Raw genomic sequence first — 10,347 nt, 5'->3', positions numbered from 1 at the left:
GTCAAATTGTCGTTGTGTGAGGACTTTTATTGACTTAAACAACGATACTCTTTTCTTTCGCTGACTAAAGCCAACACGTCGTTGTGGCAGGACTTTAGTTGACTTATACAACGACGTCGAATAGTGCCGTTTCTATAATATGAATATTTAATTGTACGGTTAGGGTTTTTACTCTTCTGATTTATGGATGGCTAGAGATGAAGCATCTCACATAACCTTATCTATACCAGAGAGAGAAACCATTCTTTTTCTCTCCGCCTCTTTCACTTTTTTTTTTTCTCTCACAACGATTCAAACCCACTTCTTCCTCTGCAGATCTACACATGGTAAATCGATTTTCCACTTTGATTTGTTAGTAGGGTTTTTCTCTTCTTTTCTTTCCCTCGTCTGTTCTCTTCTTCAGTCGCCTCTGTAGAACTTAAGCAAATCTAGGGTTTTAGTTGTGAAGAAGAAGAAGAATATGAGTTACGCTAATATCTGGAATTCTCATCCTACGAATTCTGAACCTGGATATCGTAGTTGGTAAGAATCAGTAACAAACCCCTAATTTCTTACTCTTTTTATTGATTTTTTTTTTTGCTCATTTTTCATCAGAATCTGAGGTTTCTTTCATTCGCTGTAATTTATGTTTATTTGATCTCTGAAATATTTTGTGTGTTTTTGTTTTGGGTGATTCGAGTCTTGGGACAGTGAATGCTGGTAATGAGTCTAGGGTCTTGAGGTGATATGAATCATTTGAGTAGCATTTTAATTCTTCTCAAAATTTGTGCTAATAAATCTTGTTCAGGTAACTATGTTTGAATTTCATTCAACGTTCAGGTGATAATGGAACAAAAGAGTAGTTTGTTAAAAATGAAAGATTTGAGGTGAGGTTAATTAGTTGAATTTTATTTTGCCTCTGTTTGTCTATTCTAGTTTCACTTGAATTTATGGTTTTCTCTATTGATTTTAGGATGGTGGTTGGTCTAATTGTGTATGGAGTAGATTTACTACTAGGTTTAAACTTCTTGGTCATGATGTGGAAGAAGAAAAGGTTACGGGGTTTTGGATTTTGTTTACAATCAGAGACTCAAAACAAAACTCCAGGTACAATTTTGATTGAAACCCTTTAATGATTTCTTTGTGTTATCAGTATAACTGACTCAATCTTTACTTCATTGAATGTTCAATTTTGAATTTTTGGGGGTCTGATATTTGCAGAGAGGACAAGGAAAATTCAGTTGAAGAAGCTGTATTCTGCCATGGAAGGTTATCGCAAAGTGTTAAAAGAGGAATTTCTGTTCTTCACCACCAAAATTTAAATTGTGGAAAGTGGTTCTCACCCAATTGATGCGATGGTTCTTATCAATTTGCAAATTTGGGTATCAAACTAGATGCATGGATGATTAGGTTAGGTACTTTTCTGTGAATACTTGCTTTGAATTGATAGTAAATTTATGATTTTTTTTTTATATCCTTGATCTCTGCAACATAACCAATGGGTCTTGTTTAGACTACTTAGTCCATGCTATGAAAGAAAACATTGTTGGGGATCTTCCATTGATTTCGACAGGATATCTAGCATAGTCTGTGCTCATCCTTTGGGGTTAAATATATATATAGTACAATGTATGTTAAGTTTGAATGAGTACGAGGTTTGATTGGATTTGAAACTAAAGAATTCATTAACTTATTTGCATACTTAAATGAGTAGGTGTATGCAAATATATTTTAGCAATGAAAATATGTGGTTCTGAAAATGAGAACTTGTGGTCACTATTTTTAAGGAGCCTAAGGTGTTTGAAGAAATGATTGTTAGAATCGTAGTTCTTTTGTCTCAAGTCTTATAGAACTTGTTGTTAACACCTTCCTTTCAGTGTTAGAGATTCCTATGGTAAGGAAGTCTTACTAAGAGCAGTGTCATGAGAATTGTGATTGTTAAGAGTTAAGGATTGCTTGAAATTGTTGCCTTGTTGGGTTTGCATCTGGACTCGAATTGGCAAGAGAACAAGTTCTGAGGGGAGCTCAATACCAAAAAGAGAAACACACCTTTAAACACCACGGAAACTGCACATCATGTGTGATGAAAAGCCTGAAAGAAGATGACTCTTATTCCTCTTTGATACTAGCAACTTGGGGTAAGATATCTGATGTTATAAGCAAAACCATGATATATTTGACTGTACAGTTAAGTTGAATTTTTTCTGATCGACGTCCTTTGAGAATTGTTAATCAATTGTTATAATCGTTGGGCTTAAAAGTAAGGTTGTGTTGATTATTGTTATGGGTTGGGTGTAATTTTGAAAGGGGATTTATTTGCTTAGATTAAATGTTCCGTGTAGAAAAAAGAGCATTCTTATCATGTTAGTTGGATGAAATTTGTGTTTCAGACAACTACATTATATGCTACTGCCTTTAAAATTACATGTGGATTAGTGTTTGGTGTATACAACATCGGTATATGGTGATTAGATCAGTTGTGTACATGTGGTTCTTGGGATTAATTGTAGTGCCTTTGGCTCAATGATTATATGCCTCGTCGAGTTCTCGAAAAAAATTTGTTAATTTGATGTAGTGTGAGTTATGGACTAGTACTGAGAAAACTACTACCAAGACTAACAAGACTGCCACGTTTCTTTTGAGAAAGCTAACAAGACTGCGGTCTCATTATTGTTACAGTGGGTGTTTTCTCAAGTATTTTAGATGATGTGTTCTAATACTAAGATCTCCAGTAGGTTCGGGAGCTCCTAGGGTATACTGATGTGTTCTCAAGTATTGTGAAAGGTCTGACTTCGGGGGTATACGAGGTCTTCTTATAGAACTCCTCTGATGTCTAGTTTCCAATACGTCGCTGGTCTGACCTTGTAGACTATGTTTGGCCTTAATGCTCGATATGTGTAAGTGGAAATATCTTGGTTTAAACTTGCTTTTCATTAGGGCCTCATGATGTTAACATTTCCTATTTTACTTTTGGTAGTTTTTATGATATAGTGAGTTAGAGGGAGGTTGTTTTATGCGAAGAGGAATATTTAAGAATGTAAACATCTTTAGTGAAGTAATTTTAATAGCTTTAATGATGCAAGCTCTAAAATTATATGAATTTCGTTGGTCTTTTGGTCTTTATGTTTCAGGTTTGTTACTTTTGATTTGCATTAAGCTGGTGGAGGACTTCATATTATTTGCTTTATGTTTGTCCTGTGATGAATGTGCGCTGGTTTTCTTGATTTCAGAGTCCAACAATTATAGCTTTTAATGGTGGAAGAATGAAACCTCAAACTTGCAAGAAAATACCAATATTGGTACATTTACTGTCATGTGCTTCATAGAGAGTAAGATGTTTCATTTTTGCAGCTTGTATCTTCCATTATTGTTACCTATGCTTCAATTTTCTGAATTGTTTCTTGTTGATATGTAGGTTTTTTATGTACTGCTTATATTCTGCGATGTCATCTCGCCAAGCTGCATACAGATTTTTAGTGCCTAAATTGTGTAAGCAAACTTAGAGGTCAATCTCTTTCCTAATTAGGTATGATATACTGTTTTAGTGCCTGAATTGTGTAAGCACACTTAGAGGTCAATCTCGCTGTGTTTACTAATGCCCGATAGTTTCTATTGCAGAAAATGATAGTAGGAGAAGACACTTGGACGCTGTACAGCGCCAAGTGACAACAGTCTACAGAAATGAAGAAATCTCTGTGACAAACAGTAAGTTTTGTGCCTAAAAGACCCTCTTCATCTTTACCCAGAGCCTTATGTAAACTTACTATTGTGAATTAATCATGTTATTAGTCAGTGTAACCTAGCGTTAAAATAATACCTACTTTTACTAGTTTCTTGATGATCATTGTTTGCCTATGTCCTTATATGCCACTACTGACTTCATTGAACCATGATATATCTTGCACATTGTTTATCAAGTCCGTTAAATTGACCTGTCCATATTGCAGACGCACCATTTCCAACAAATATATGCTTCGTTTAATAATTTTACATTCAGCTTTATTAAGGTTGATTCTGTATTGATGTTAATTGCCAAGTTATGACCTCTTTGCAGTTAAACTTTTAATGTCCAAACTTACTTTTTCTACGTGTACTGGCAAGTTCTAAATTGGGCATGCCATTTCATTTTTTTTGCTAGTTTTGGATGCAGTTTGTGTTTATAGGGTTGGTCTGCACTGACTGTTAGAAAGCATTATCCTTTTGGAACTTATAATGGTGTGAATTCAATATTTGACTAGATTTCTTTTGGTGTTTTTGAGTATGTGTAAACCTAGCATATAAGGCCTGACTTACTCTTCTTCTGAATGTAGTTTGGTACCTTCATGGATGTCGGCACTCTGTTCCCGATGGTCGCTCTGTTCCCGATGGTCTCATGAGGCTAACTGATGTCATGGTTGATGGTAAGATTGTTGTTCCTGCTGGATGTAGAAATGGTTGAAAGGATTGTGCGTCTACAGTTCTGCTCTCACGCAAGCTAGTGCCAAGATCCTAATGACTGAAGTTGTTGAAATTCTCAGGACTTGTATCACTTAAGAAACCTTAATAATTAGAAGCCTTTTTTTAATGATTTTGGACTAAATTTATGAGTACAGTTCAATGTAATCGAGCTATCATTTGGTATTAGACGAATCAGGTTCTACATGGAATTTGAATTTGAGAATTTGAATTTCACTTGAATTTGAGAACTTGAGTAATTTCATTTTGTTTATGGGTGAAAATCGTTTTTGCCGATTTTGGTAATTTTGGTAGTTGAGTGAGAAACAAATCTAAACCCTAAACAAATGTACTGCACGGGAGTACTTTAGATTCGAGAGATCAATCTGTACAACTCCGGCCTAAACCAAGAAATGACCATTTCGGATTTGCTTCTGTCACAAAGAGGAGGAGAAGGGCTGGTTTAGGGAGGGAAGCAAAGAGAGTGTTGAGACCAGAACAGTTCTGAAAGAGCAGTACTTGACTTGTATCAGAAGGTGAAAGCTTTTGGGAAAGCTAGCAAAGTTGCCTTTCTAAGTATTGTATTTCTCCTGACCAAAAACTTGTTGTCTTGGTGGAAATAGGTAAGCCTATTTATACAAGTCTAAGTGAAACGTACTATGGCCTCGTAAGAAAAAGAAACGGATGAGTTAAATGGGAAGAGGTGGTAACACATGATATTGATGGAATTGATGTTCCATAATGAAAGAGCGTTTCACCATTACTTCCTGCATTTACTAACCGTTTTATTCTTAATACACTGTCTTGAAACATGCATTTGTGTATGCCGCACGCTGTAAACCACCAAACCAAAACCCTAAAGAGCATCCCCCAGTTTGTGACATGTATTGACATCTCGGATGTTTTCGTGGAAAACGTGTAGCATGTCGCTGGTGTTTGATAAGTTGAGCTTGAGAGATGTGCTGGCTCAGTGGCGACCTTCGACGGTCGAGATTTTGCATCTTGAGAGGAATCGTGGCCTTTGATGTAGGCGCGGCATGCCAAAGTGCAAGGGTTGCATGGCATGTGCCAATGGCTTGTGTGGAATGCCTTGGTGCGCATCGGGTGCAGGTGGCAATGCCAAAATGCAAGTGTTGCATGGCATGTGCCAATGGCACGCGTAGCGGCTTTGGACCTAGGTTTGCACGACCTGACATGCTAGGTTGCGAGGGTCGCTTGGCATGTGCCAATGGCGCGTGTGGCGGCTTGGCACTAGGTTTGCACGGCTTGGCATGCTAGGTTGCAAGCGTCGCTTGGCATGTGCCAATGGCGCGTGTGGAAGCTTGGCCCTAGGTTTGCACGGCTTGGCATGCTAGGTCGCAAGCGTCGCTTGGCATGTGCCAATGGCGCGTGTGGCGGATTGGCCCTAGGTTTGCACGACTTGGCATGCTAGGTCGCAAGTGTCGCTTGGCATGTGCCAATGGCGCGTGTGGCGGCTTGGCCCTAGGTTTGCACGGCTTGGCATGCTAGGTCGCAAGCGTCGCTTGGCATGTGCCAATGGCGCGTGTGGCGGCTTGGCCCTAGGTTTGCACGGCTTGGCATGCTAGGTCGCAAGCGTCGCTTGGCATGTGGATTGGCCCTAGGTTTGCACGGCTTGGCATGCTAGGTCGCAAGCGTCGCTTGGCGTGTGCCAATGGCGCGTGTGGCGGCTTGGCCCTAGGTTTGCACGGCTTGGCATGCTAGGTCGAAAGCGTCGCTTGGCGTGTGTGGCGGCTTGGCCCTAGGTTTGCACGGCTTGGCATGCTAGGTCGCAAGCGTCGCTTGGCATGTTCCAATGGCGCGTGTGGCGGCTTGGCCCTAGGTTTGCACGGCTTGGCATGCTAGGTTCGCAAGCGTCGCTTGGCATGTGCCAATGGCGCGTGTGGCGGCTTGGCCCTAGGTTTGCACGGCTTGGCATGCTAGGTCGCAAGCGTCGATTGGCATGTGCCAACGGTGCGTGTGGCGTAATGATTGTGCAGCTCGAATTTGGCACGGTTTTCGTGAAGCGTAATGATTGCGCGGCTTTGGTTTTGGCATAGTTTCCATGATGCGCAGCGATCGTGCGGCTTGGTTTTGGCATGATTGCCATGATGCGCAACGATTTTGCGGCTTTGGTTTTGGCATAATGGTCATGATGCGCAACGATCATGCGGCTTGGTTTTGGCATGGTTGCCATGATGCGGTGATTGTGCGGCTTTGGTTTTGGCATAGTCGCCATGATGCGCAGCGATTGTGCGGCTTTGGTTTTGGCATAGTTGCCATGATGCGCAGCGATTGTGCGGCTTAGGGTTTTGTGTGTCGAAACCCTAGTTTAGCATTTGAAAAAAGATACCCTGGTAATTTTTTACATAAGTGCATTAAATGTTCTAATAAATGTGTTTAGCGTCACCGGTGACGTCATGCTATGCGGAAGGTTTTACGATTTTACCCCTTGTCTAAAAACCACCATCAACACATTTGAATTTTAATTGTCATTTAAATTTCAGTTTAATTTGAGTTTCATTTTAGTACAATTTGAATTTGAATCAGATTTATTTCAGCCCAGTCAGAATAGCTGGAGTCAGCTAGCCAGATCTGACTATTTTTTTATACTAAAAAAATTAAATCTACGACGATATATCCAGATGTCGTGCGTAGCGGCACCCAGAAAGCATCGTAATTTAGGGGCATTCAGAAAGTGTCGTTCCAGAAAAAGACACTGAATCTACGACACTTTCAGCAGCACCCCGAAAGTGCCGTTTAACTCGTTAAAACGACACTATCTGACTATCTTAAATCGTCAGTTTTCCACTTGTGTACCCATTCCTGATATCCAAGTTACTGATGGAGAAGAAGATTTCGAAGAAGAAATTAGTTATTTGAGTCTGAGCGAAATGAAGAAGATGAAAGTTGATTGCTTCTTCTTGTTGTAATATACTTGTAAATTCTTGTAAATTCAGTTTTCATCTTTTTAATATGATTCTTCTTTCCTTCGCTTCATATTTATGACTTCTTCATATGCATGTAAGACTTATCAAAATGGGGAAAATAACACTTCTTTTGCATTCCCATTCTTGCCTCTTGTTATTTGGAAAATTTTGACAAACCAAATATGATTGGTATACTTTATCATGAACTTCTCTTGGTGCGAGCATATTTTAAACATTATGAATAATTTATTTATTTGTATTATCTATGAGGTCTTATTTTTGACTTCCTATATAAAGGTCTTATGTTGCCTCTGTTTATGTACGACGAAATCGCAGGCAGTCTTTACATCATAGTGTATTGACCATTGATCTCGTCTTATCATTTTCTTGTATTATTTTCTCTTCAAGTTAATTCGTGTAAATACCACAAGTCTTAATACTCGTATGAGTTAAAAGTCTTATGATATTTACGACTTTTGACACAATTCAGCTCCTTAATGGAGGGTGTCGTCCTTATCTTCCCCCTGGCTTCCCCTTCAAGGAAGCTTACCTCTATCGTGTTAAGATTATGGCTCTTCCCATCCGTCTTTTCAACAACCAGTTGATTTCGCAATTTCGCATACGCTACCTATAGGGTTTATGGCAGCAAGATCGCACCCTAAGTGGGGTATCTTCGGACCGAGTGCATCATAGCCAGGACTTGTCAAGAGTGGCAAGGTAGGCTCCAGACGTCCCGGGCACTCTTGACTCAACCGTGTACCTCGGCGCCCTAATCGAGTTTCTTCACTCCTTAGGAGAGCCTTTCCCACCTTAGGCTCTCAATCTAAGATTACTATCTTAGACTGAAAATTCAAGGTATCTCTCCCGGATGGGCATTATCGTTTTATTCTCACCCCAAATCCCCACAACTCAAGTTCCGGGGTCGGTGTAGCCTTCCCTTGAGTCATGCCTTCTAGTTTTCTCCAACTATGACGTGCGATAGGTCTTACTATATTGCCTCTTGCATATAAGCGAACTAGGGTGCACGCCACATTTGGATCCCTAGCCAATATGATAATAAATATCATTTTCTGTAGCCTTTTATAAAGGTCTTATTATAAAGATTTCTCTTTTTGTTTTCTTATTATGGATTTACCATATGAAATTAAAATTTCTCATTCCAATCTTTAAATTCGTACAACTGTAGTACGTAAATGTTGCTTTCGAATCATCTTATTCGAGGAAAATGAGGAACGCTATTCATTCTACTCATTTAACTTCTACACGTTTTGAATCTTCTTAAGTTCACATATGTTTTCCAGAATATTCATTCGCATGACCATTAAGTTGGCTTGACGCGAAAGTCATTGTACCTTCCAATTTTTGGTATTTTTCCTCTACGCTTTTTCTTTCCATAGGGTCTGCGTTGCTAACTTTGATTAACATTTTTTTTTATTATTCGCAGAAGAATCTATTCCAGCACTTCACATACTTGCCTCTCCAACTTCATACACTGCATCAACCATCAATCTCTCTGCTCTTTGACTATCTGTCGCATACTTTTTGAAATCTCTTCGCTTGAACTCTCTTGCTTCGCATTTGTCAACATCAATTTCTTTGCATTTTTTACTTTCAATGGTATCTCCTCTTATAATGTCCAACTCCCTGAGGTAGAGGAAGCTTGATGCATTGATGAAATGTTGATGCAACAGCTAATATTCCATGTAGCCATGGTCTTCCAATGAGAGCATTATAGGGCGACTTGATGCATTGGTAAATTTTGTAGAAGAATTCTCATAGTCACTTCCCCTTTTGGTTTATTCGTAGAACCATTAAAGCCATAGATTTTGTATGTTGAAGGGATTAACTCATGATCTCTCCCTCCCATTGTTTTATATGTATGGTAAAACAGAATATCTACAGAACTTCCAGTATCTATAAGTATCCTATTTATCGCCCAAGTATTTTTCTCATTTTCTTGTTCATATTCTTCCAATGGCTTCGGGTTAATTCCCAATCTCACCACCAGTGGACACTCATGTGATGATCTTCCTTCTGGTATTTCATCTGCACTGAACGAGATTTTCTTCCTTTCCCAGTCCTTCAAAGTTGATATTTTTGCCAGGTTGAAAATTTCCCTTCCTTCAGCATCTCTCGCATATACTCATCTTAATACATTATCATGAAAATCTTCTATGTTTCTGAACGAGTGTATGATCGAGTTACAATATAAATTCTTTTCCTTCGCTCTCACTTCAATAACAAATGCATTCATGTCCTTCTCCTTTGCATATGTATTTCCTTGAGGTGGAGGTGGTGGTGGTAAATTCCTTGGCTGTTTTAGTAAGAAATGGTCCAACTTTCCTTGCTCGATCATTCGCAATATAATTTTCCTCACATTTCTACAGTTGCTTGTTGTGTGACCATGGAATCTATGATAGACACAAAATTATTTACTCCTCCTTTCTGGTGGTGGCTCTTCGCCTACGTTATGTGGTTCTGGAATATCATCCATTAGGAGAGCGGCTTCCCATACTTTATCCACTGTAGTGTTCAACTTTGGCAAATTTATCTGTTCCCACACTATTCTTCCAGTTTTCTTGTTATAATGTGTTTGCTGTCCTGCAGAGCTTCCTGGTTGAACTGTATCAGTACCTCCATAATTTTGAAGTTGTTTGTCTCTGTATTCTTTATCAAACTCTGCTTGATCTGCACTTCCCATAGAAACTAACTTTTGTTCCATCTCTGCATTATTCCTTCCTTGGGTTCCCTGCGACGTACTCGCAACAGCATTTGTCAGCCTCGTAAGTAAACTTGTATTTCCACCTTTCAAATCAGATATTGCAACTGGGTGAGATTCCATATCTCTTTTCTTTTCCTCAAGTGCTATGTATTCTTCTTGAAATTCGCGCAGCTCCGACATTGTTATTGTATCCTTTATTCTGAAGATTTGGGTATATAATAAATTTGTTGCAAAGAGAGCATTAATGAATGCGAGAATGAGATGTCGCTCATTCACCCGTCTTCC

The 10,347-nt window shown here is 39.2% G+C and overlaps 1 long non-coding RNA gene across 15 annotated transcripts; it reads left to right on the top strand.

The window, feature by feature from the left end:
* The first annotated feature begins 222 nt into the window (after window positions 1-222).
* On the top strand, window positions 223-4,687 carry LOC113274814. Of its 15 annotated transcripts, none has more exons than XR_003323260.1 (10): window positions 223-522; window positions 691-721; window positions 820-866; window positions 953-1,086; window positions 1,201-1,394; window positions 1,857-2,117; window positions 3,111-3,308; window positions 3,395-3,505; window positions 3,598-3,684; window positions 4,290-4,687. It is a non-coding gene; the product is annotated as an uncharacterized LOC113274814 (long non-coding RNA). The 15 variants fall into 15 exon arrangements; XR_003323259.1 differs by having other exon boundaries at window positions 680-721; XR_003323261.1 differs by lacking the exon at window positions 691-721.
* Window positions 4,688-10,347: the final 5,660 nt, after the last annotated feature.

Source organism: Papaver somniferum, chromosome 4 (genome assembly GCF_003573695.1).
Source record: "Papaver somniferum cultivar HN1 chromosome 4, ASM357369v1, whole genome shotgun sequence".
Taxonomy (NCBI): Eukaryota; Viridiplantae; Streptophyta; class Magnoliopsida; order Ranunculales; family Papaveraceae; genus Papaver; species Papaver somniferum.
This window is presented reverse-complemented; position numbering and strand designations above follow the sequence as displayed.